Raw genomic sequence first — 25,632 nt, forward strand, 5'->3', positions numbered from 1 at the left:
GGTGTCTTCTATCCTATTGGTATCTATTAACCCGGTTGCAGCTCCAGAAAAGACAAACAAGCAGGTGTTCAAAGCCCGGCATTATAAGGGCACCCACTAATGTCTCAACTATTAACCCGGACAGGTGCTTACAGTAAATCCTTTAATCACCTGCCTTTCTGCTACCTAGAGTTAGTAGACAAGGCTCAAATGAGTAACAGTACCTTCAAGAACAAGATAGCAAATATTTGCTTGGAACCACGATTAAAAAGGACAGATATGCTGCCATTATCTGAGCAATTCCTTCACAGAAAACCAAATTTAACCCATCCGAAATACTCATGATCTGACCTATGATGCCGTCTTTAGTCCCCAAGTCTCCGCTGCCAAGTTGGATTTACATTTGCAAGATGATGAAGTTTTGCAGTATTGTAGAAAGCTTATACAGTGACTCTACAGTTTCCATTTTCACGTTCAAGCAACCTTACCTGAGTGTTCGACCGAAGCCTGCCACTCAATCCAGACCAGCAAATGGGTGTACAAAAAGGTACTTAATTATTTAACAAAAGAAATATGCATGTCCTCTGGGATGAGAGTCAATAAACAGGGAATATCAACCAACCTGACCAGAGTGGTTCAAAGTTGGGAATCCAATGTATTGGATTATAATGCCCTCACACACCCTGTCGGGTGTCATGCTTCATCATCGGGTTGCTCCTCGTCGGATCGGCGGTGCATTACCCGACGGGCTCCCTATAGTAGGGGTATTTTAACTGAGTTCTTTTTCCAACAGCTGTATGATGAAGTGCGAGCGAGGGGCCTGGTGTGTGTAGATGAGTGTGTATTGGTGTGTTTAAAGTGAATATAAAATAGGGTTGGGAATACCTACGAAAACAACTTTAATCAAGGGTCTCCTACCTTAAGGAAAAACAAAAGGTATGAGGCGCTGAGCTGAGGTTATGTCTCAGGTTGTGGTACTCTCATACGTAGTAGGTCAATATGTTTCTCCCCATTTAAATAGTCTGCGGGCGATTAGTCAGGACCAAAGCAAGGGGTATACTATCTACAATTAAAACTAAGATGGTTTGTGACTGCACACTCACATCAACCATAAGACTAACTTTTCGGATACCTGGTAGTACTGAAACTACCCAGAACTATGGACTAACCAGGCTTCACAGTCCCGATAGGTAACACACACGAGGGGTTCCTCATGTATTTGGTGCAAGTAGCATGAAGTCTGTAGACCTACCCACTCCTACCGGGCCTTAGTGGTCCCCCCTTTGGTACTGAACATAAACTTACATCAAAGCAAAATTGCATTGCAGCCATGCTGGCATGGATCCCATCAGCTGCTCATTTCCAATCCAGCTGTCAAATGCAGTGGGCTGGTGAAATAGATCCATTGTTTCTGCTTCTGCTTCTTTTTCTGGATCTATGCCTGGCCCGAGATCGAGACCCCCTTCAGGAACTGCACTACTGTCATCTTGCCATCTGTCTGTGCGACACACCCTGTATACACATCTTCTTTGTTTGCTCAACCACTGCCACATGATATTACCCCATCATCCTTTTATCGCTACCAGCTTTGACTGTGGTTAGTGAACTCCTCCTTCTGGATACTAGATAACTCTTTGGGTCTCGCCTGCCATCTTTGCTGCTGTTCTGAGCATCTAGTTGGTGGTGGGATACATCCTTTTCGCATGGGGTGCTATTCTGAAACTAACATTAGTGAACCTTCCATTATGCGGATCCACCGCTTTGCCGATAAGAGTAACTTCTACATGATGATTTTTGGTAAAGTACATACAGACAATTCATTTTTGCTTTTGCTGGACTTGCACATACACATGTTTATATGGAGGATAGCATTCCCTTTAATGGGAGTGTCCATCAGTTATGACAACACTTGCCTTCATCTTTATTACTATGGGTAACAATTGAAAAGTGTTCCACTTCCTTCCCAGTCTTTGAAGAGTTTAACATTTCTCTGAACTGGAGCATGCCAGATTTGACTCATCTTGCAATAAATGAGCAAGAATATATTGATGAGCAACAAAAATCAATCATCTCTAGTGCTTCTGTTAAAGAATGTAATTGTGATATAACAATAGAGAACATTTATTTTGAATCACCTCTTTTTTGAGTACCGTCTTCCTCTTGGTCTGTTGTTTTATAAGCACCACCGTCAAGGAGGTCATGTCTATTTCGGTATTCAGTCAAAATATCGTGTTCGAAATGTTGACTTACACTAATATCGAATTTTAAATATTGTGACACAGAAATATCGACAGCAAGAATATTGTGGTGAAGAATATTGACTTTAAAGTAAGTAATATCAATTTTTTAATTATTGTTATGTATTTTAGTATATATTTCAAATGTATGTGATGTATAAGTATTTTGTATAAGTACCGTTTATTTTGTTTAATATATTTGTTACATTTGTAGTATTTGTTATTTTCTTTTCATTACATTTTAGGTTTTTTTGTTCTTTAGCGGGTTGTGGGTTTATAGGGGACTAGGGTGGGTAGTAATTTAATTATAATAAATGATTTCATATTTTTTATTTATTAATATGTATTTAATTGAGATTGTATCATCTAAATAGTGTTTTAAATTATTGGGGGTAAATTGTAGGTTTATTTATGTATTTATTTATCTTATAGTTTTATAGAGCGCGAACCAGACCCATGAGGGTATCAGAGAGCTTTACAGGATTAAGGGTGGTATACAAAGAGTTAGGAAGGGAGGGACCAATTGGGTAAAATAGGTAGGCACAATATACAAGAAAAAAGAGCACGCAGTCTAGAATCCCGGCTACATATGGGATAAAAAAGAAAAACAGGTATATACGTTATAAAAGAAGGCACACAGTCTCAACTCTTGAGTGGGATGCCCAGGAGTACAGGGTAGATATCATTGGTAAAAGCCATGGATAATGCCGAAGTAGCGGGTGGAACATGTAGCTGAGGTGATTGTAATGTGATTGTTAGGCAAGGAATTTGCCCATTCTCCTTTTTAAAGCGTGCCAAAGACGGAAGTCTTCTGATGGCGGGTGGGAGAGAGTTCCAAATTCTTGGCGCGGCTCCAGAGAAGGCCCGATTGTATGTTTTTTCTTCCAGAAGTGTGCTGGTTGAAGCAAAAGGTCTTTGGCAGATCGGGAGTGTCTGTCTCCTCCGGATATCACATGTTTTTGGGTGAGAAGTGAGGGGAATTGGAATAAAAAGTGTTGCATTCTGTTTTATATATATATATTGCCCTATCTCTCCTCTGTGTTTCCCTTTGTATGGATCTGATGCCTGGAATGTATGATGCGTGCCTGCATCTTACATGCTGGGTTCCAGGTTCCATACCAACGGTTATATTGAGAATCTGTATGCTGTACTGATGTGCTGTGCTTCAACTCCTGATCAAGAATTAAACTTATATATTTAATTCATCAATTTATACTCTTTGGATTTTATATTGGCGACGAGGTACATCTTACGATTTCTGCCACTATTCATGAAGCACAGGAGCAGAAATTCGAAGATTTTGTTTTTGAACCTGGCGAAGAAAAGGAAAACTTAAAAACGATCGCTTTTACTTTACATATTCTTCAAGACTATACTGAGCGATTCTACAACGTCGTATTTGGGAAGATTTACGACCAACGAGTCTAAAATTACGAATTTTAAACATTTTTCTCTTTTACCAACGAAAAAAAAAAAAGAGGAAACACGTGAAAATCATCTGGTCTACCTTTACTTGCAGCGCGCATTCATGCGGTTTGAGTACGTTTTATTCCTGCGGATTGGTAATTTTGAAGTCCGAAGTTATTGAATTTTGTGCTCTTTTGGTTGTTTGCGCGTTTGACGCTCGAGACTGTTTGTGAGTTCGAGACAACATTGCTTCTGACGTACGTCTCCTCACACGTCAGCGCGCTATACCTACCCAAGACGCACTGCTTTGTCATCGCGTTGTGCGTATGAGCGCCATTTTGTGCCTCCATGGTAACGAAATACACGAAGTTACCGGAGACGCCGAGGAGTTTGTGAAGATTCCTGCTGTGCCTAATTACATTAAGGTATCGTACTTTTGCACGCCGGAGGGTGAAAAAACAATAAATACTCAATATTATTAACTCTATGATACTTTTGACCAATTAACTCGATATTACAAATTGAACTAACGCTGTGTTTGAAAATTCGTCTATCAAAGGAATTTGGATTACAAAACTATTACTTGACTACCACCTTGTGGATTATATTTGTTATCTCTCGTTCATTTACTTTAAAGTTTTTATTTTATTGTTTTATGAAGAACTGCATTTCCTTTTAGGAGTATATTTACACCTTTACCCAAAATGCAATTTGATCCACCTTCAAAGTTTTTGCAAACCAAAGGAGATCCGCCCATTCCATGGACTAGATGGAAAGAAGAGTTTTTTACTTATCTCAAAGTTATGGATGGTGAAAGGATGTCAGCGGAAAGGAAGAAAAATATATTTCTACATTGCCTTGAGTCAGAAGGGCAACTTGTTTTTAGGACTTTGCCTCCTGTTAGATCTGGGGGTGATACTAATGTGTATGATGAGGCTGTACAGAGAATAGAAGGAAGATTTAAACCTGTGACTAGTGTAGCTTTAAATAGGTTTAAGTTTTATACCAGAGTACAAGATGAAAATGAATGTTTCGATGAATTCTTAACAGCTTTACGTGCACTTTCTTTGCATTGCAATTTCGGTTTGATAACCGATGAGATGATCAGAGACCAAATTGTGGTGCATGTAAAGAGCAAGAAAGTACAGGAGCAATTGTGGATTTTGGGGGATCCAAGTTTAGAAACGGCAATAAGTACAGCTAAAGCTCTGGAACAATCAGACAAATGGATTAAATCCTTAGATAAGGTTTCTGTTCACACCACTCCTTCTACATCTACCAGTGAGATTAGCACTGTCAATATGCGGGAAACAAAAACTCAAGGTCCTAATAAATACGATGGTAAAGGTAAACAATTTTATTGTTTTAGATGTGGGAATCCGGATCATATTGCTTCTTTCCCACAGTGTCCTGCTATAAATAGACAATGTAATAAATCTGGACGTACAGGACATTTTTCCAAATATTGTAAAACTTCTGCCAAACCTTTTAATGATTACAAGAAATCTTCTTTTAATACTTCTAGGCGTTCTAGTGGGAATGTATCTTATGTTGCAGAAGAAGAGAATAACGATTCTTCTATTAAAGAATCAGGTATTGTGGTCTCTGTACAAACCCCATTTGACATGACACAAGCGGATAGTTTACCATCTCCAAAAAGTCTGGTGAACATTTTAGGTAAGACTCTTGAACTCATGGTGGACTCCTGTTCTCCGTGGACTATAATTACTCGTAATTATTGTGTAGAGTCATTTGGAGACTTGGTTGATGTCAATTCTTTGTGCAAACCAGACATTATTGCCTATAATTTTGATAAATCCGAAATCAGTTTTATAGGTTTTAAAGAAGTTCTTATTATTATTAAGAATAATTCTGCAGTTATCAAAATGTATGTGGCATTGAAAGGAGTGAATGTCTTAGGATGGAGGGATCAGGCAAAATTGGGGATCTCTTTGAATCCCAGGTTGAAAGATCCTGTGTGTGTACTAGCTGTATCTGATGGAGAGTATGATATTGCATCTATGTCTAAGGAGATCTCTGACTCTTTTCCTAATGTTTTTTCTGACAAACTTGGGAAGTTGAATGGTTTTACACATAAAATTAAAGTCAAACCTAGTACAGTCCCTGTTAAACAAAGGTTAAGGGGCGTTCCCATTAGTGTCAGGGAGGAGCTCAGAATTATGCTTGATACTATGGTTAAAGATGGTGTTATTGAGGAAGTAGAATCCTCTGAATGGGTTTCGCCTATTGTTTTGGCGATTAAACCTGACAAAACTATTAGGTTGTGTGTGGACCTGAGAGCCTTGAACAAATGTTTGGTCACAGATTGTCACCCATTACCGAACATTAATGAAATGTTGTGCATGTTAGATGGAGCCTGTGTGTTTTCAACCTTAGATCTCAGATCTGCATATCATCAGATTGAGCTCACGGAAGACTCCAAGCACTTCACAGCTTTTATCACTCCTCATGGATTATTTCAATTTAAGAGGATGCCATTTGGGTTGGCATCGGCTGCTTCAGTCTTCCAAAGGGCAATGTATCATATATTTAAGGATCTAGGTGTCTTTGTCAAGTGCTTTCAGGATGATATCCTTATTTTTTCAAAGAACTTCTCAGAGCATGACATTCATCTTAAGGAGGTTTGTTCCAGGTTGGAGAAGTTTGGTCTGACTATCAAAGACAGTAAGTGCAAGTTTTTTTGCAAAACAGTTGATTATTTAGGACATTCTCTTTCAGGTGATGGTGTTGTGCCTAAAAAGAACCTTGTTGATGCTATTGTTAAAGCTCCTTCTCCGGACAATAAGGAAAAATTACTTTCGTTTGCAAGACTTTGCGAATACTATAGCAAGTTTATCCAAAATTTTGCTAGTAAAATGGAGCCTCTTAGGGAGCTAACAAAGAATTCAGCTAAATTCATTTGGACTGAAAAACAGGAACAGGCTTTTAAGCAAATTAAGGAGGAAATTGTTAATGCGCCTACATTAAAATCTTATTGTGTTAATAAGAAGTGCATTATCACGGTCGATGCTAGTCTTTATGGCATTGGTAGTGTGTTGAGTCAGTCATCTGGTAAGGATGAATGGTGTGTTGCCTTTTCCTCAAGGACTTTGTCGCCTACAGAGAGAAGGTACTCTGTTATCGAAAAGGAGCTGCTTGCCTGCATTTGGGCTGTCAAGCATTTCAGGAATTATGTGTGGGGTAATCGATTTGTACTACGAACAGATCATAAACCTTTGGTTGGGATTTTGTCTCCTGGTGGCGGATGGAATTCTACAGCGCGCATAGCTCGGTTGTCTTCACGGCTTCAGGAGTATGATTTCGAGATTGTGTATGTTCCCGGAAAGTGTAATGTTACAGCGGATTTTCTTTCTAGGTTTCCTTGTGAGGATGCTCCTAGCGTGGATAATGAGGTTGATGTTGTTGCTTCTGTTGGGGATTGTGTTTCTAAGGAGTTTATTTCATTGTGTGAAGAAGAGTGGTTTGCTGAACTTGGTAAGGATGTTGTTTGTCAACAACTTCTTGATTTTGTAAGGAATGGTTGGCCAGCCTGTAGGGGTATTTCACCGGATTTGGCTCCATTTTGTCAGGTTTCATCTGAGGTCGAAGATTTTTCTGGTCTACTGTTCAAAGCTGGTAAGTTAATCCCGCCTCAGTCCTTACAGAGGAAGATTTTGCTTCTCGCTCATCAGAGTCACATTGGCATGTCATCAATGAAACGTCTCATTAGAGAAAGTTTTTGGTGGCCGGGAGTTGATAAAATGGTGGATAGGCTGGTAAGGGATTGTTCACACTGTGTTATTAGTGACAAAATGCTTCATTTGACTTCAGCTCCCATCAAGCCTGTAAGTTGGCCCAACTTTCCTTGGCAGAAAGTAGGATTTGATATATCTGGCCCTTTTAAACAGTTGCCTTACAATGCTCGTTATGCTTTGGTCCTAGTGGACTACCACTCCAAGTGGCCCGAGGTGAAGTTTGTTAGCACTGCCTCTTCTCACTCCGTTATCCTTTTCCTTAAAGAAGTTTTTGTAGGGAAGGGTTTCCTGAAACTTGTGTTACAGACAATGGTGCTCAGCTTATTTCAGCTGATTTTGAGAAATTTCTTAGTAGTTGTGGTATTAAGCATTACACTACCTCCTTGTATGAACCCAGGGAAAACGGTCAAGTTGAACTCTTTAATCGTGTCCTTAAGGATTGTGTAAATGGTGTGCAGGTTTCTGATGATGGATGGTTGGATGTTGTGAGGAAGAGGTTATGGACATATCACATTACACCTCATTCTGTTACTGGGGTTAGTCCCTTCAAACTTCTTAAGGGAAGGGAGCCGCCGTCTGATATATGTCCCTGGTGGATTAAGAAACTTGATATAAATGATTCTGTTGTGGACCTTGCCGGCGTAGCCAAACGTGTTGAAGACAAACAACTTCAAATGAAAACCTTGTTTGATTCCAAAATGAAGACCAGAGTTAATGATTTTGCAGTGGGGGAATGGGTGCGTATTAAAAAACCTGGTTTTCTTGTTAAGGGTTTTTCTAAGTTTTTCCCTCCCATCAAAGTTGTCAAGGTTTTTAAAAATAGTGTAGTCACGCAGGATGGAAGAGTGTGGAATGTTCGTAGAGTGGCAAAGTGTAACAGTGTTGAAAATGTACATAGTTTTTCTACTCCTATTCCTAGTAATAGCCAATGGAGATCTGATGTTGATTTCACTAAATGTTCTCCAAATGTTGTTCAAGATAATTCATCTGTTGCCTCTAGAGTTAAAGTTTGTAATAGACAAAGGAATGTTCCCAGCAGATATTTAGATTAATGTACTTAGGAGGTTTCCCCTGCTGGCATTTAATTTTATTGTTTTTTTTTAGGGGTATGATGTGTTGCATTCTGTTTTATATATATATATTGCCCTATCTCTCCTCTGTGTTTCCCTTTGTATGGATCTGATGCCTGGAATGTATGATGCGTGCCTGCATCTTACATGCTGGGTTCCAGGTTCCATACCAACGGTTATATTGAGAATCTGTATGCTGTACTGATGTGCTGTGCTTCAACTCCTGATCAAGAATTAAACTTATATATTTAATTCATCAATTTATACTCTTTGGATTTTATAAAAAGCTTTGTGAGTAATGCAAGCCAGTTTAAGTTGGATTTTGGCCTCTCGGGAAGCCAGTTCAGAGCTTTGAGGTAGGGAGAGATGTGTTTGAATTTCTTTGAGCCAGTTAGGAGTCTGGCGGCGGCATTGAGGTAGGCTTTTAATGGGGCCAGAGAGTACTTGGTAAAGCATTCATAGTCTAGTCTGTAAATGACTAGTGCCTGGATTGGCGTTTTTTGACCAGAGGCATCGAGGAAGGGTTTTAGGTTTTATAGGTAACTCAGGTGGAATCTGCCAGTTTGCGCCATCAAGTTGATATGGCCCGCATGTTCAGGCTGCCATCAAGGGTTATTCCAAGGGATTTCACAGAGTCAACAATGGTAGGAGGGCAGTTTAGTGCTGTGATAGCCTTGATCCATTCCTCGATGTCTTGATTGCTTTTGGTTGGGACGATTAGAAGAAATTCTGTTTTATTTGCATTAAGTTTTAACTGGTTAGCAGTGAGCCCGTGGACAGTCAGCTTCAAGGCCTCATTCAGGGAGAAAATGCCCTTAGGGGAAGAGATTTTGATGTAGATTTGGGTATTGTCGGCATACATATGGTAGGAGATATTAGCAGAGCGTAGCACCTCTGTGAGTGGTTCAAGGTAAAGATTGACGAGGGTAGGGCAGAGGGTAGATCCTTGGGGGACTCCATCCGTGATCGGAGAGGGAGTGGATAGACTACCGTTGATGTAAGTGAGGTTTGCGTGGTTTATGGCAGTAAAGGGTGGGAAGTAATTTATTTTTAATTAATTAATCATTAGTTGGTAATTAATATTTATTTTATTGACAATTAAATATGGAAATTGTGTAATTCATTTTAGTTGCGGTTTGCGGGGGTTTTAGGAGTAAAGGGTGGGAAGTAATTTATTTTTAATGAATTAATAATTTGTTGGGAATTATTATTAACTAATTAATTGATAATGAATTAGGGTAATTGTTTAATTATTTATTGTGTGGGTTTTGGGTTTATAGGGGTGAAAGGTGGGGAATAAATACATTTGACTTAATTTATAATTAGTTGTTAAATACTATTAAATATTTAATTGATTTTTTTCTAAATTAGTTGCGAGGGTTATAGGTATAAAAGCTGGTTAATGACATTTTCTGTGTTTCAATTTGTTTTTTAATTAGTAATATTTGTTTAATTGAAAAATAATTAATGATGTAATTATGCAAATGATTTATTTGTTATTTTTGATGTGGGTTGTGAGTTGTGTGGTGTTATAGGGTAGGAAGTAAATAGACTAAATGTATGTAATAATTAATGTTTTTGTTAATAATAAATTACTAAATAAAATATTTATGTGTTATAAAAGTATTTTTTTGTATTTAATATAATATTTGTAGGTATTAGTGATATGTATTTAACATTATATTTTTTTAATATGAAATATATTTTTATTTTTATCATATTTATATATATTTTATATTTACTGTAAACAATATATTTTTATTTTGTTGATATATTATGTTTGTTTTTAATTTTGAAGTGAATGGAGTGAGAATAGTACATTTTACCCCTCCATAATCCAATACTTTCCCTACTGTTGCGCTCAATGGAGTGGGAATAGTAATTTTTACACCTCAGCTATCCAACCCTTTCCCTACTGTTGCACTCATTGGAATGGGAATAATAATTTTTACCCCTCCGCTATCCACAACTTTCTCTACTGTTGCATTCACTGGAGTAGGAATAATACATTTTATCCCTCGGCTATCCAACACTTTCCATACTGTTGCACTCACTGGATTGGGAATAGTAATTTTTACCCCTCCGCTATCCAACACTTTCCCTATTGTTGCACTGAGAGGAGTGGGAAATTTTAAAGATTTTTAAATAGTTTAATGTTTTAATTTATAAGAGAACGTTTTGAATTTAATAAAGTACATTAAAATATTTACATTAATTATTTATTTTAAAGTAAATATATATATAGTAATTATTATATATGTGTAACTTTTTTAATTAAGTTTATTTGTTAAATTTTTTTAATGTATATTAAATCCAATTTATTTTTAGACACATTTTTTCTTTAATATATTCAATATTTATTTATGTATTTTATAGATATGTATAAAAACGATATTTGTACACCTATATGTATGACATCAATATTTTCTTTCTTGATATGTTTGTACTTACCATTATAAAAATAGGATGTTGATATTTTTTACATCTATATTTATAACTCAGTATTGTTCTATGGGGATAATTTAGTTGTCAATATTCTGTCAGTGAGCGTCTATTCATTTGAGGGTCATGAAAATACCCTTAGCTGCTGATAGATTGGACTGGGACTTGTTATCTCACTATGAAACAATTTGATGATTATGGTTTAGAATGAAGGAGGATAGGCAGGCTGTTTCAGCTACTACTAGATCTTTTCTGCCTTAATTCCCATGTAAGGGGTGACTGCTGATTTAGATGAAATAAGAAGAAATGTGCAGCCGTCTTATTAGATATTGCTAAATCTACCACAATAGCTTGAGGAATAGTCACAGAGCTACCAGACGGCCATGCCAAGATGCTAACTCAAAAAAGAATGGCATTAGATTACTGTCTAGTGGCCAAAGGGGGTTTGCACTAGCCTATGTTGCACCCATCTTTTTCACACCTCACATAATACATGAGCAGATAGATAACGTTAAGAAAAGTGTCAGCAAATTACACAAGATTCAGAGTGGGTCTGATCTGAGCTCCAGACGTTGGACCCTGGAGAATAAAAATATTAAAATCAGTTATTGCAATTGTTATAAATGTGTTTCTTGTATATGTATCATTAAACGTAATAATGTCTATCATCCTATGCTTTCACAAAAAATAAAGACAATACCAATGCTTTTATGCTCGCTGTTTCTAAGGATGATGAGGAAAGTGACAATGAAGATATTAATAAGGAAGAGGTGTACCTCTTTTTTATTAGAATGTTGTAGGTCATTGTGTCTTCCAAAAAGAAAGGGAAGCTGTGAAAATATATTCATATAGTCTTCTGTACTTTTAACGTTATTGTTTTTTAATACATATAAATTTGCAAAGTACTGTGTGTGTGGATATATTTTATGATCAAATATAGATGCACTGCAGCCTCGCTGGCATGAACCCCATCAGCTGCTCAGGTCCTTGAGACAGCTCCCTCTCTGCTCACCTATTCTGCTGCTTCATTCTACCAGCATTGCAGTCTTCTTGACTGATTTTTTCTTCTGCCTTATTTGTCCTTCTGACTCAATAATTCCTTTTGCCTCTGCCTTTCCACTGACTGCCTTCTTTTTTTAGGCTCTATCTTTTCTGCTTCTGCCTCCATATTTGACTGCAACTCCCCACTGGCGGCCCCCCCCTTCCCACCACCCAGCACCACTCCCTCATCCCAGGACCTACTTAATGGAGGCTGCAGTGCAGCAGTGCTGCTAGCACGCCGAAGCTGTGCCAAAGACAAGCCCATCTGCGCCCATTTGCACCTTGAACCATGGATCTCCCATTACTCACAGCTATACCGCCGCAGGCCTCCGAGCCCTGGGTCCTAGCTGCATCAACAACAACTCCTGCCACACACCACTAAAGAATAGTTCTCGTGGAAGCACTGCTGCTTCACCTGCAACACCAAATCAACCAACAGCACTAGAACACTGCAAACACGACCGCATCCATTATGTGACAGAAACTGCTGCGGCACAGCTCCAGTGCATCCTACTCAACTCATGATCACTTGGCAAACACACCATTGAGATCTGGGACACGATCTCCTCCCTCACCCCAGACGTCATCTTCATCACAGAGACAAGGCTAAACCCCGCATCTGTGCTGGACATTGCCACCGCCACCCTTGAAGACTACAAGATAACACACTGGGACCAAACCAACAAACATGGAGGTGGAATTGCCATCATCTACAAGGACACCATTCACTGCATGATCTCCTCATATGACTCAGCCCCGATAATGGAGCATCTCCACTTCAAAATCCACATAGATGGAAAAATACCATCAGAGGCACCCTAGCCTACAGACCACCAGGACCGCGCCCAAGATTCTGCAACACAATAGCTGACCTCATCGCCCAGATCGCCTTTGATTCCAAGCACTACTTCTTCCTAGGAAATCTTTACTTCTGACTCGGTGACCCGAGCGACACAAATACAAATGACCTACTAGAGCATGAGCATCATCGGCCTCAAGAAACTTTTCCCCAACCATACCCACATCGCAGAACACATGGTCGACCCCATTTTCACGCCCAGCGAGAGAGTTAAGTAAAATCATGTCTCTCAGCTTATGGTAAGACAAAAAGACAGGATCCTGACATTGGTGATAACAGACTCCTATGAGGAACAGGCGGCATTACACGCCTGTGTGATCAAGGATAAGTGCAGAGGGGTGGATAGAAGTTGATGCCTGCTACAAAGATGCTCGTCGAGTTATATCCTTTTCTCTCTTGATTACTGAACACAGGATCACAAGGAGAGCGAATAAAGAAATGGGATATCGGTTTCAAATTCAATTGTGCTGTAGAGGGGTTTACTAACCACTGGATCTACAGACGAAACACTGGAGGTTTTAATAGTACACTAGAGGCTTTTTGCATTATACAAGTTGGTAATAGACACGACTTCCCACAAGTTGGAGTAATGCCCTGAAGAAGTCCCATGTGAATAGGAACGAAATGCGTAGGCTGTTCCCATCGTGCAATTGTCTTTTTGTCTACCATAAGATTTGAGAGATTCAAGAATAAAGATGATGAAAAACAATCTGGCAACTTGTGTGTTATAGAAATAGTACAAGTCTTCTTGCTGTCAATTGTCTAAGCTTAAGTGAGGTACTTGTTGTTACCTATTTGAACAAAAGTGGGATACAATCATTGTGAATTATTTGGGATTCTTTCTGGACTCTTTCTGAAAAAACTGTATTGTGCTCCTCAAAATTGTAGAATTTCAAGGAGATGGGGCAGGACTGCTCTATTGGGGGTTAAATACTAATGGTCCTTATATGTAATGACACAGAAAATCTCAATAGAAATTAAATGGCTTGTAGCCGAAAGAAATCCCCAGTGGTTTAGATCGACTGAAACTTTTCAGCCCATTACTTTTTACTGTCTTGTAATGTCAGTAGTGAACTGAATGAAAAGGTTATGTTTGTAAACTAATGGATTCTGCTTGAGTTATGGGTAGCTAAAACACAGATTTGCAAGAAAAACTTTGCTCTAACAATATCTAACTCTGCATTTAATAAGAAAATATGAAAGCTAACTGTTAATAAGAGGATCGTATCCATTTTCTGGCACATTTTATTTCCTTAACCAAAAATATAATTTTCTTTTTCGATCAGGTGGCCCAACCTTTATCTGTAACATTCTCCCTAGTTATGAACTGATTTCACATTCTTCTGTTTTTGCTATTTGCCTACATAAGTACCCAGAGCACAGGGCTGTATTGCTTTATTTACCAGGAAGGAGGTCTGAGCAATAACAGTTCATCAGCACACTATAAAGACAGGCTTTTATTCAATCAACTCAAATGTGCAGTCTCTGCAAAGTGCAGGCCAAACAGCAATGATGCAGGGAGGGCACAGAAACTCTTGATGATATCACAAGATCTATTCATCTCAATTTAGAAGGAAATTATGGTACAAATTAGTTCCCTACAAAGGTTCTCAGAAGTTATTGAAGAATCAAAGCTAAGAATGCTAGGAAGCCAGGAGAGCGCGAACGGTACATAAAAGCAGAATTATTAAAAATGCAGGGGGGATATTACCATGGGGGCGATAGGCAATTATCGTCGGTTTAGCTGCCGTTTTAAGCGGCGATATAATTCTATCGCTATATTAGCAAGCTGTTGCTAACTGATGTTAGCGACAGCTTTTAGGCGATAGCGAGCGGTTTGGGGCCCGCTTTGCATGTCAGCGATATTTATCGCTAATAACATGCAAAGTGGGCGTACCCAACCTGTTAGCGACTGAAAGCAGTCGCTAACGTCGCTTTCGCCTATTCGCAAGGCAGGTGTAGTGATGGAAATATTCCCTCTATCGCCAAAAACTAACAGCTGCTCAGACCAGTTCTTAGCCATGTTATCCAATGTGAGGTTGATTACATGGCTAACAGCATTTCGTCACTAATGCGTGAATATCACTGTATTCTCAGCGATATTCACGCTATCCCAGAAAAATTATCGCTTTGGAGATAAACGTTGCTAATAGCACGTTATCTCAGCGATAATTTCCGGCGATGCTTAGCAATAAAAAAATCGATGCTAAGCCTAGTTAGTGATAAATATCGCTACTCGTTTGTACTATGCCCCCAGGATCTACTACGATGGGCGTTATACCGAGGGATCGAGCTTCCACCATTGCCGCTTACAGACCCCTGATTGGTGCCCCGTTCCTGTTTGATAATGGTCTCCTATGCTAACATATCATGTATTCAAGTCTTGAGATCTTGCAATGTCTGCAATCTGTTTGAGTTATACCTCCTGTATGTTCGGCAGGTGTTTAAATTTGGTCAAACCGCTGGAATTATCGTGATATTGTCATTTTCTCCTACAGGTCGTTGAAGGGCGTTCGCACGCCTTTCCAATGACAAACCAAATAATATCTGTTGTTAAAGAAAAGAAATGCAGGATCTACATTGTGGGTGCTTAAACAGTATTTTTTAGTGCACCCTCTCACATCTGTATCCTCATCACATTGACAACAGTTGCATCCGCAAAACCGTCATATAAAATAGACGATGGTTTCTCAAAAGTCAGTCCATGCCAGATTTTTTTGCATTTCCCTATGTAGTTATCTTCAAAATCTGAGATGGATCCAGCCCTCCAGGACCGACTTTGGAGAACCCTGAACTAGACTATTCTATTGATTTGGCATGAGCTTATCGTTTCTCCATCACCCATATCACTGAAGTTCACCACCTCAGGAGGCTCCTGGCACACTCACAGCCTGAACAACCATTAGAGTGAAGATTCAGAAATGCAAGAAAAAAAAACAAGGCAAAAAGGCCTTTTTTATCTGTGATGTAGGATGATACCCCCATATCCACCAAGACCACCCCTTCCTTCTTGCAATTAGGAAAAGAGCCGAAAACACATCTCTGTACAGTACACTCCATCACAACCAGACAGTAATCCACCTCCCATCTCAGAACCCAGCAGCCCCAACCTAAATTCACTCACTGATTGTATTTCTGCCTAAGATCTTGTACATGCAGAGATGTTTTAAGACATGGGCAAAGTGGGCATTTTCCCAGGGCCTCTGCCTTCCAATGAGCTTTCTGGGAAAGTGAACTTTTTTATGTTTGGCCTCTGTCAATTCAATTTCTCTATCTAAACCTCTTTCGCTTTCTGGCTATGTATACATCTGTCTCTCTTCCCTCGTGTCATCTTAAGGATTTTTGGACTCGGAGAGAAATATTTCATCAGTTTCTTGTGATCCTGTTAAGGATTAACATATAATTTAGTGTTGTTTGGCATATAAACTTAAATTAGCAGGAAATGGGAAATAAAGTTTAAATGTGTTCCTTGCAGGGGCCCATATGCTCAGGGCCCACAAAAAACTTAAATGACACTGTGTGCATCCCTCCAAATACTGTTTTCATCCATACTTAAAAGAGTATATCCAGGACCACCACCTCCATCAAACAAGAGAGTGTTAATGCCAAATTACTGTACAATCCCAGAAAAGATTATTTTTTCAATGCACAGAGAGAGCTACCGCAGGCAAAATGCAGCCTTATCTCCAGTGTTTAAAATTCAAGCACCCTTACCGAGTAAAGTTTGCAGGTTAAGGTCATCGAGGGTCATGGTAATGATGATGTTCATGCTATGTAGCCTTGAGGTGTAAAATCTTTACCAATGAGCAACAAACAACCATCTATACAGCCATCAAAATGTCACAATTCTGCATATTACATGTATAACGTTGTACCAGGGTGTGCTTCGTGTGTGAGCCCAAATCATTAATCTGGCTATCTTATGACATCACTCTGTTATTTTCTTTGCACCGATGTACAGAACAATAAAATCAGTTTGGGCATGATTTAGAAAATTCAGAAAGGTATGACTATTTTGGGCCTGATGCAGACTTTGACAGAGGGTACTCCATCCATCATGGTGGTGGGAGACATTACCTGCCCTGCCCTGACAGACTACTACTACCCACCATATTTAGAGAGGACTGACGGCCCAGAGTTCAAATCTTGATTGTCTCTTGGGGTGGGAGGGGTTGAGAAACAATGCAGGAAGGGATAGCTGGAATAACAAGTATGAATCCTCCTTCTCGTAGCTGTACTCACCTCCCACAGACAGCAAGGGGGGAGTGGAAGGAAGCAGACACACTTCTCTGCCGAGGGAGCACACTCTGCCTCTGGCATTGGCCACATCCTGATTGACTGCACCTGCAGGCCCTGCCCCCTGCTCACCCAAGCATCAGAAGCTGCTTCTTATTTTCTTTTGCCATCACTGAGCAAGGCCTGCTAGGGAACCAAAACCGGCCCTGGCAAAGTGCTCGCCCGGCCACTGGGGGATGGAGTGGGGGGGACGGGGGGTGGGGGGTTGCGGTGCAGGCTGAGCTCTTTGCCGATTTTGCAGATATGCTGCAAAAACGGCCCTGTAACAAAAACGGTCCCCAGGGGCCCAAAATCCCCTGCCCTTGCGGCCCACCGGGGGATTGCCTGGGGCCCGCAACTGCCCTGGCTAGATGGCAAGCCAAGACTTTGGATTGGACGCTTCCCCACAGGATGTGAGTGCAGCATGCACTAAAGGGACTGCAGGCGCCCACATTGCTCCTCTGCCTGTGACACCTCACCTAGTTAGGGTGGCAGTGAGTGGGACCAGGATTACTTACGTGGTCACGCGCCCCTCCTGGTTTGATCCCCTGGAGCAGGTAGGTGTCACTGTTCCACAACCAGAGTCCCAAACTCTAAATTGTCCAACGAATCTCTTGGCTCATAGTCCTCCCCTTCCAAAGCGATCCAATAAACATTGCACCATCAGATCCACAGGACCAAAGCAACACACCCCTCCCCCTCACAGGGAATGTGCTGGGTTTGGGGCCAGTGATGTGGAGCCTGTGCACTCGCCCCTCAGATCTTAAGAAGGTCTGGACTCTGGTCATGTGGGTGAAGAGTAAAATATGGGTCAGGAGACAGTGTGGGGAACAGGTCCATAAACAAATCTGATTGGCTGAAACAAAATTATCACCCGGGAAAAGAGCATTGTTGCTCTAGTCAATCCCAACCGTGCTGGAAAGTGTTTGCAGAAAATGGTGCTGCAAGTTTACCTTTTGCAAAGATTTTCTATGCGCCATGATAAATGTGTGCCGAATTTCTCTCTGCCAGTTTACCTTTTGACGGTTTTTTCTATGCACATTGTGTTTACTTATTTATTTCACATATTTAAGTGCAGTATTACATACGGTATAGATGTGCGTTACGCACTAACAATGAAGCGACTCAAGGTCTACCATAAACTGAAAATAGCAAACAAGGAGGAGGAAAGCAAAGGGGAGCGTGTGGAATAGAATTTTTCTCTGCAAGTTTATCTGTTCTGGTGCTTTCCTATGCACAATAAAAAGACACACAATTGAAGGACAGAATGCAGAAAGGTAGCCCGGCTGATGAGGGCTGTTATTCCAAAACCGGTCCTGGTCAGGGAAGACATGGCGTGGCAGTTCGGGCTGGACTGTTCCCGTGAGGCACAGAGTCAAGACTGATTTGCATAAAGCTGTGTCTGAAGTGGGGTGACGAAGTGAGCTAAAGAACTATGATGAATGTAACCCAGATCTCTGACTGGGGGTGAGTGTCTGAAAAGTTTCAGTGCTCCCTCCATTATCTCCTTGTGCTTGCTTTGTTCGCCCTAAGTTGGCAGGGTATGCCCAGACTAGAGTCCCTTGCTCACTTTGCCACTGGATTCAAGCTAGCCTGGCTGATGGGTCTGTTAGCCCGAAACTGGTCCCTGGATGCTTGTTTCCTGTCCATGGGAAGACATGGCTTGGCAGTTCGGGCTGGACTGTTCCCATGAGGCACAGGGTCAAGACTGATTTGCTTAAAGCTGTGTCTGATCTGGGGTAGTGAAGTGAGCTAAAGAAGGATGATGGATTCAACCCAGATCTGTGACTGGCGTTGCTACGTCGTCTCCTTGTGTTTGCTTCCTATGCACATTGGCATTGCATCCTTCATCTCCTTGTGTTTGCTTCCTATGCACAATGGCATCGCGAAAGAACTCCAAGGCCCATAATACATGTTCAGGGCAAAATTCATATTCTTGTGCAAACGGGAGTTTGTGCAGGATTCGAATTACCAGTCCTGTGTGATAATTGTCACACCAACGCAGTTTTCTCTAGAAGAATTCTACCACTTAAATACCAACTCTATGCTATGCCTCATTTCAAAGTTAGAAACTCACAATAGGGGTAATTACAGGTATGGTGGATACCTTGCCATAGTTCCTACAGGATGTAATTACAACTTGTTTTTCTACTTAGGGGCAGATTCCGATCTCGGTCGGAAGGGCTCTGAATCGGGTTTGGCATTAGTGGGTCGGATTCGGAGGCTGAATTTCCGTCCGGTTTGTTTACGAGTCCGGACGTCAAAGTACGATGCGAACAAGCATGAAATCTCCGTCCGAATCGTTTCTGGGTCCGAACCGGTCCGTACGTCTCGGCCGTAAGCTAACCGTGGCGCGCAATGGAAGCAAATTCCGACCAAGCCAGGACGATGCTCGATTCGGACAGCCGGATCGAGTCGGAGCTTCCGTCTCACTATAGCTCCCGGAGCTGGACTTTGGGGGTCCGCATCGGACCCCCTGTTACCCACAGCCTTAGGGCTCAGACACAGGGGTAGACCCATGGGCCTACCCAACACAGGCATGTACGGTGCGGATGGCACTGACACGTACCCCCTGTAGGTGGCGCACTTGTCCGGAACGTACCCATTCAGTTAAAGGGAGCCCATGTACGCGTTGTACGACCGGCTCCCATAGGGCCGCATTGTACTCGCTCGGTCGGACTGCAGGAGTCCGGATCGGTCGGAAAGCACCCCGATCCGGCTCGGTTGGAGTGATTTCCCACCCAGATCAGAATCGGCCCGAAGTGTATTGTGTGCCGAAGCCTTGTGTTGCTGCTCAGCAAGGATGGCACAGTGAGAGAGACTGCAGCCTTTGTGAAGATTTCGAGGGAACTTTGCGGAGGTCTGCTCTCCCACCCTTCCGGTCCGTGCTCCGCTGGAGCTGCACCAGTCGAGCTTGGCTGCTTGTCACTGCAAATTTTGTGCAAACTTCCTCACACGGGCCAGAGGTGAAACCACTTTCTATCTTCTTTCTCCAGTCCCTATAAATCGCTGCCTATGCTGTGAGACACCATTGTGCACCAGCCGCAGCCGGACAGGAGAGTGCACTGGGAGCTGTTGACTTACTGATTCCAGATCGATTCTAACTGCAGAAGACAGAGGCCTTGCAGGGAGGATACACGTATGCAAACATATTAGGAGGTCACTGATAGACTTTAGACTCACAAGAGGAACCGAAGGTTAAACATGCACACCGAACAAAAGAGGGGGAATTAGCCAAGAAAACTCATAGGAACTTGTTTCTGGGTGTGTGAGTGTTTAAAAATTATTCACCACGAATGACCTGTGAGTCAAGAACTCTTGCTGAACAATAGGCTGAGGTTTATAGGCTCCTGAGCATCTGTGAACACCCCTGAATTACACTTGCTGCACGCCTGCAAGTACACTCCTCTGAAAGGTGCAGAATTAGTATTAGTCTGCGTTTACAGCAGCTTTCTGCTCCCAGAAGTCCTGAGAAGCAGCCTTGTGTAAGTGCACAGAAGTGCAGAAGTTTGCATCTCCGCATGCACAAGCATAACGCCTAGGCGGAGGAGTGTCGCCTCACTGCTCAAAAGGCAAATTGTAATGCTAATAACATATAATTATTATCATTTTATTTTCCCTAAGGCAGTTAGTGGTGGGCGGGACGGGGCAGGCTAGAGCAGGGGAGTAGTGATCTGCACTTCCTAAGTGCGAATGAACTGTGTGGACGGCCCTCTTGGGCCGATCAAACAGTTCATGCACACTTTGCAAGTTCCTACCAGGCTGCATTGCACAGCCTGGTCAGGAACACGCACAGGCTCCCTGTTCCAGTCTGCGCGCCGATCCAAGGTGCTCAGACCAATCACAACCCTACACTGCAGCGTTGTGATAGGCTAAGGGGAGCCTGTCTGCCCGGGTGCTTCCTACTGCCGCCGACTGGGACAGGAAGATTACGAAGACAGAGGACGGAGGAGAAGCGGCGGCTTGGCATTGAGGGTAAGTATTTTTTGTTATTGCAATCCTACTGAGGACATTGACTTTAATCAGTTACCAACCTCAGAAGATAGACAGCCGGCTAAGTCAGTCCTGCCAGGAGTCCATCCTGTGACAGCTATCCACAGCATCCTTTACCAAGCACTTGAGTATCTAGCACCTGTATTACTGCTACCAACCTCAGTTGAACAATCTCCAAACCAGAAATGTGGAAAGTAACGAAATTGATGTACATAAGCAGCGTTCATTTGCCCTTTCCCATTCCCTTCTCTGTACGTTAACCACACCACTCCGCCAGTAAAAGCCTGTGCCCACCTGTCTCTGATAGCCATTTTTCTAGGCACCATGGCCTTTTTTTTTTGCCCGCTCATCGGAATCCCCGGCTTCCCTCCTGCGCGTATTTGAACCCCCCCCCCTTTTCTCACATGTATAGACCATGAAACCCTCTCCCTCTGCGCGACCCTGCTACGAAAAGCAACCCTCCTGCTTGACCCACGCAAAGTACCCCATTCCTTCTTGAAGAAGCATCCCTCGCCTCAGCTGACATAACCCCCCCCAGCTGTATCTGACTGCCCCCGTTCTCTCATGTGCGGGTCATAAGATCTCTCTCTCTCTGTGCGACTCTGTCCCTGTGCGCACCCTGGCTCTCCCCTCCTCCCTCACATGGACAAGTCGTAAACCTTCTTCTTCTGCAAGACCCTGTCCTTGGGAGTCACGGCCGCGCCTTACCAACACCTCCTTTCCTTTCATGAATAACCCCTCTGTCAGTAACCCTCCCTCCGCAGTGGACTATCCACACATGTCCGAGGCCATCACCTAAGCCGGGAGACACTGTTTACTGCCCCTTATTGTATGAAATCGCTCCTCCTCAAAGGACCCACTATCGATTCTGGCCTCCCCACCCCCTGGGCTATGATCAGGCGCACATGTCCCAAGAATCGGCGGAACACTCAGCTGCTTGATTACCCCCTCCTCTTATCAGCAGGTCAAGGGTTTCTATTATGGATACATGTGGGGTGGGATTGACACGAGGATTGGGGGGATGTCGTTTTCTTGTTTCACAATGCTGTTGTTGCAATAAGGAATGTTCTGTAAAGGTATAAAAGGCGATGCCTCCGAGAACTTGTCAGAGCACCTCCCGAAAGACACTGTGTTTCGTGTCCGAAATGACAGGCTCTCCTCATGAGTAATAAAACCTGTTCTTGTGATTCCTGCCTCCAGCGCCCGTCTCTTTATTTGGTAACTATTCAGAATGGGAACTGAGAGGCGACTTGCGCCAGCGGCCCGGGCATCGATAGTAATCTGGGCTCACTTTCAACAATTGGCGTCCCAACGCGGGGTCCATCAGTGACATAAGGTCCAGTAAGAGAGATCCAGACGAAGAGGTGAACATCTAAATGATCGGAGTATACCTGCCTTGAGAGGGCCCTCGTCCGGCTGCCGATCGAATGAACTTCACCGATTCTGAACGGACCTCTCTTGGGTGGCCTACTGTCCTGACTGGAATCCCACAGGAATGCTGCATGGAGTAAGAGAACGATCGGGCGCTGGAGGAGGAAGACGAAGAACTGTTTGTATGGTCCGGTCCGGGTAAGATTAAGTAGGGCGTTTTACGCCTGATTGGTAGGATGGTTTTATACATCTAATTGTTTGATTGATTGTATTGGAATCGGTATTTGGATACTGATATTGTTTGGTTATTGGTTCATTTAGCTTTGGATGCTATTTGAGATATTGGTTCTCTTCTTGAGAACGAGACATTCTCTGTTTACAAACAGCGGCGAATAGGAACGTTCGTCTCTCTTTGCAGATAGAGAAGGGTAGGTAATGCAGACTTTTGTCCCCGTTGTAATCCGTCATGCCTACCTTTCTCCCCACTGATTGTTTGATATCGATTAATAATCGATTGTTGCTCTTTGAGATCTTCCCTGTCCACAAACAGAGACGAATAGAAATATTCTGTCTCCCTTTGCAGATAGCGAAGGGCAGGTAATGCAGACGTTTGTCCCCGTTGTAATCCGTCATGCCTGTTTTTCTCCCCACTGATTGATTGACTGGGCATTGTTGTCCAAGGAATTGTTCGTTTGAGGTATTTTCTGTTTGCAAACAACGTGGAATAGAAATATTCTGTCTAGTCTTTGCAGATAGAGAAGGGTAGGTGATGCAGACTTTTGACCCCGTTGTAATCCGTCAGGCCTACCCACTCCCCACTGATTGACTATTTATTGGGGGTAGCTCACCTGGTCCGCCCAGGAGGCTGCCCTAATGGAGGGACATATGCTCCCCGCTCATTGACCATTTATTGGAGGTAGGCCATCTGGTCTGTCCAAGAGGCTACCCCAGTGATTGGAGGTACATCATTCGGTCCGTCCAGGATGATACCATAATGAAGGGACATGTGTTCCCCACTGATTGATAATCTAGTTCCACCCGGACCATTTATTGGAGGTAACTCATCTGGTCCGTCCAGGAGTACCCCTAATGAAAGGACATATAAAAATGAAGTGATCACCGTACCCTACTAACAGAAAACTTTAGCTCGAAACACGCTAAGGAAAGGAAGGAAAAGTAAAAGAAATCGGGCTAAGTCAGTAACCCCCTGATGAGCTTTCGACTTCACTAAAAATAAGAAACATTAGAAACAGTTCGTAATAAGAAATATAAAATGGCGAAAAGTTTGACAGCAAAGACAGCCACGAGGTAGCTAGGCTCCACTGCCTATTCCTGCTCCCAACATGTCTGCCTCATTGTCTGCCACGCCCAAATAACGGTAACATGAAATAGATACAAATTGATAAAAGACCTACCCCCATTCCGGAAAACTCCCGAAGTGCAACAGGTCCGCGGTTACGCCCATCCGGAAGGCGAGGCCTCAGCGCGTGCAGAGCAGGGCCTGGCTGGTCGCCATCGGAAGGGGAGGCTGTAGGGCGGACGGCCCGAAAAATCGTAAAGGTCTCCCCTTTTCCTCTCTTCTGCTGCCCTGCAGGCCACGGGGGGGGGGGTGTCTTGCCTCAGCCACCGACCCCCCCCCCCTCTCTTGCCTGATCCGGCCACCATCGAAGACCGGAGCCAAGGCGAGGTCGTCAGTGTTTTTTTTTCAATTATGTCTCGGACAACCCTTGAGAGTTTCAGGTAGTCCCGCCACAAGCGGCAACCCCTGAAAGTTGCAGGTAGTCCCGCCACAAGCGGCAACCACTGAAAGTTGCAGGTAGTCCCGCCACATGAAGGGGGGGATGTCTTGCCTCAGCCACCGACCCCCCCCCATCTTCATCAGCTGGCACGGCCAATACCGAAGCGCTGGAGCCGAGGAACGGCGTAGGGTCGCTGGAAGGGGGAGACGGCGCGAACGAGCCTCCCCCACCTCCCTCCAGGTGGAGGCTTCCAGCGACACCCCAACGCTCCTGCTTAAAGAGGGTCCACATCGAAAAGTGGTTTTTTGCCCGGGACGGGCGCACGCCCCGTGCCTTCTCTCCTCAACTTTGAAGATTCTATGAGAGCCGGGGGGCCCCTCCGACCCCTTCGCATGGGCGCCCCCGTCCCCCTCACTGGGAACCGCGACATCGGCGCACTCCTGCCGGCACCAGCCTCAGTTTGGAAATGGCTAAAATACAGCAAAGGTACAGACTTGTACAGTTCCGGTGGAACACCAGAATGACCCGGTAGGAAAAATTGTTACCGCCCTCCCCACTCTTTGACTGATGGTCCATATTGCTAGACTGTTACCACATTGCGAAAAACTTTTGAACTACCAACGGAAGGTTCTGGTCCTACTACGAGTCAGTGGAGGCAATCTGACTATACTGGGACTTGCCTGACCTCGCCCAAAATGGCGCCGATACAAAATGAGACTTTAAAAAAAAAAAAAAGAAAATTCTTGTTGCACCCTGATTGCTCAGCTTTGATGCCCCAAGATATGTATGCAGTTTTGGACAATGAAAGTAGATAAGAAGGATATTGAGTATGTGCTTGGAAAAGAAAGCGATGTAAGATGGATATTGATTATGTGCTGGGACGATGAACTGATTTAGAGTGGGTACTAATTATGTGTTGGAAGCAATGAATTGGTATGAAATAGGCACTGGTTGAGCATTTGAACAATGAATTGATATGCGTAGGTCTTGAGTAAATAGTAGGATAATGAGATGATATTATTGAAAGCTTGACACACATTATACTTGCACCTTAAGAAAGTTCGATATGATTTTCATGACACTACTGCACTTTATGAAATAAACGGCCACCGACCTCGTTCCTCTTATGCCCAGTTCCAGTCTGCTCCGTTGCCGGCCCGCTGGGTTGTAGGCCCGTATTTGTGCGCCAACCTTTTCATTAAAGTTTTTGAACACGCAAATATTATCGTAGCGTTTGTATTTATGAATGTTATTGAAATGTATGGCTACTGTCACCGACATAAGTAAAATACATGCAGTATGACTAAGGTTGGAGGTTAAAAGGGTCCGATACTTAGCAGCTACATTATGTGTCACAGACAGCCGGAAAAGTGTTTCAGACGCCCTTAGAACGATACCGAAGAAATGCCACTTGACCGCCACCCTTGCGCATGACCTAAAAAGCCACGATCAAGTGATTCATGT

This window comes from Lissotriton vulgaris, chromosome 9, assembly GCF_964263255.1.
Source record: "Lissotriton vulgaris chromosome 9, aLisVul1.2, whole genome shotgun sequence".
Classification (NCBI taxonomy): domain Eukaryota; kingdom Metazoa; phylum Chordata; class Amphibia; order Caudata; family Salamandridae; genus Lissotriton; species Lissotriton vulgaris.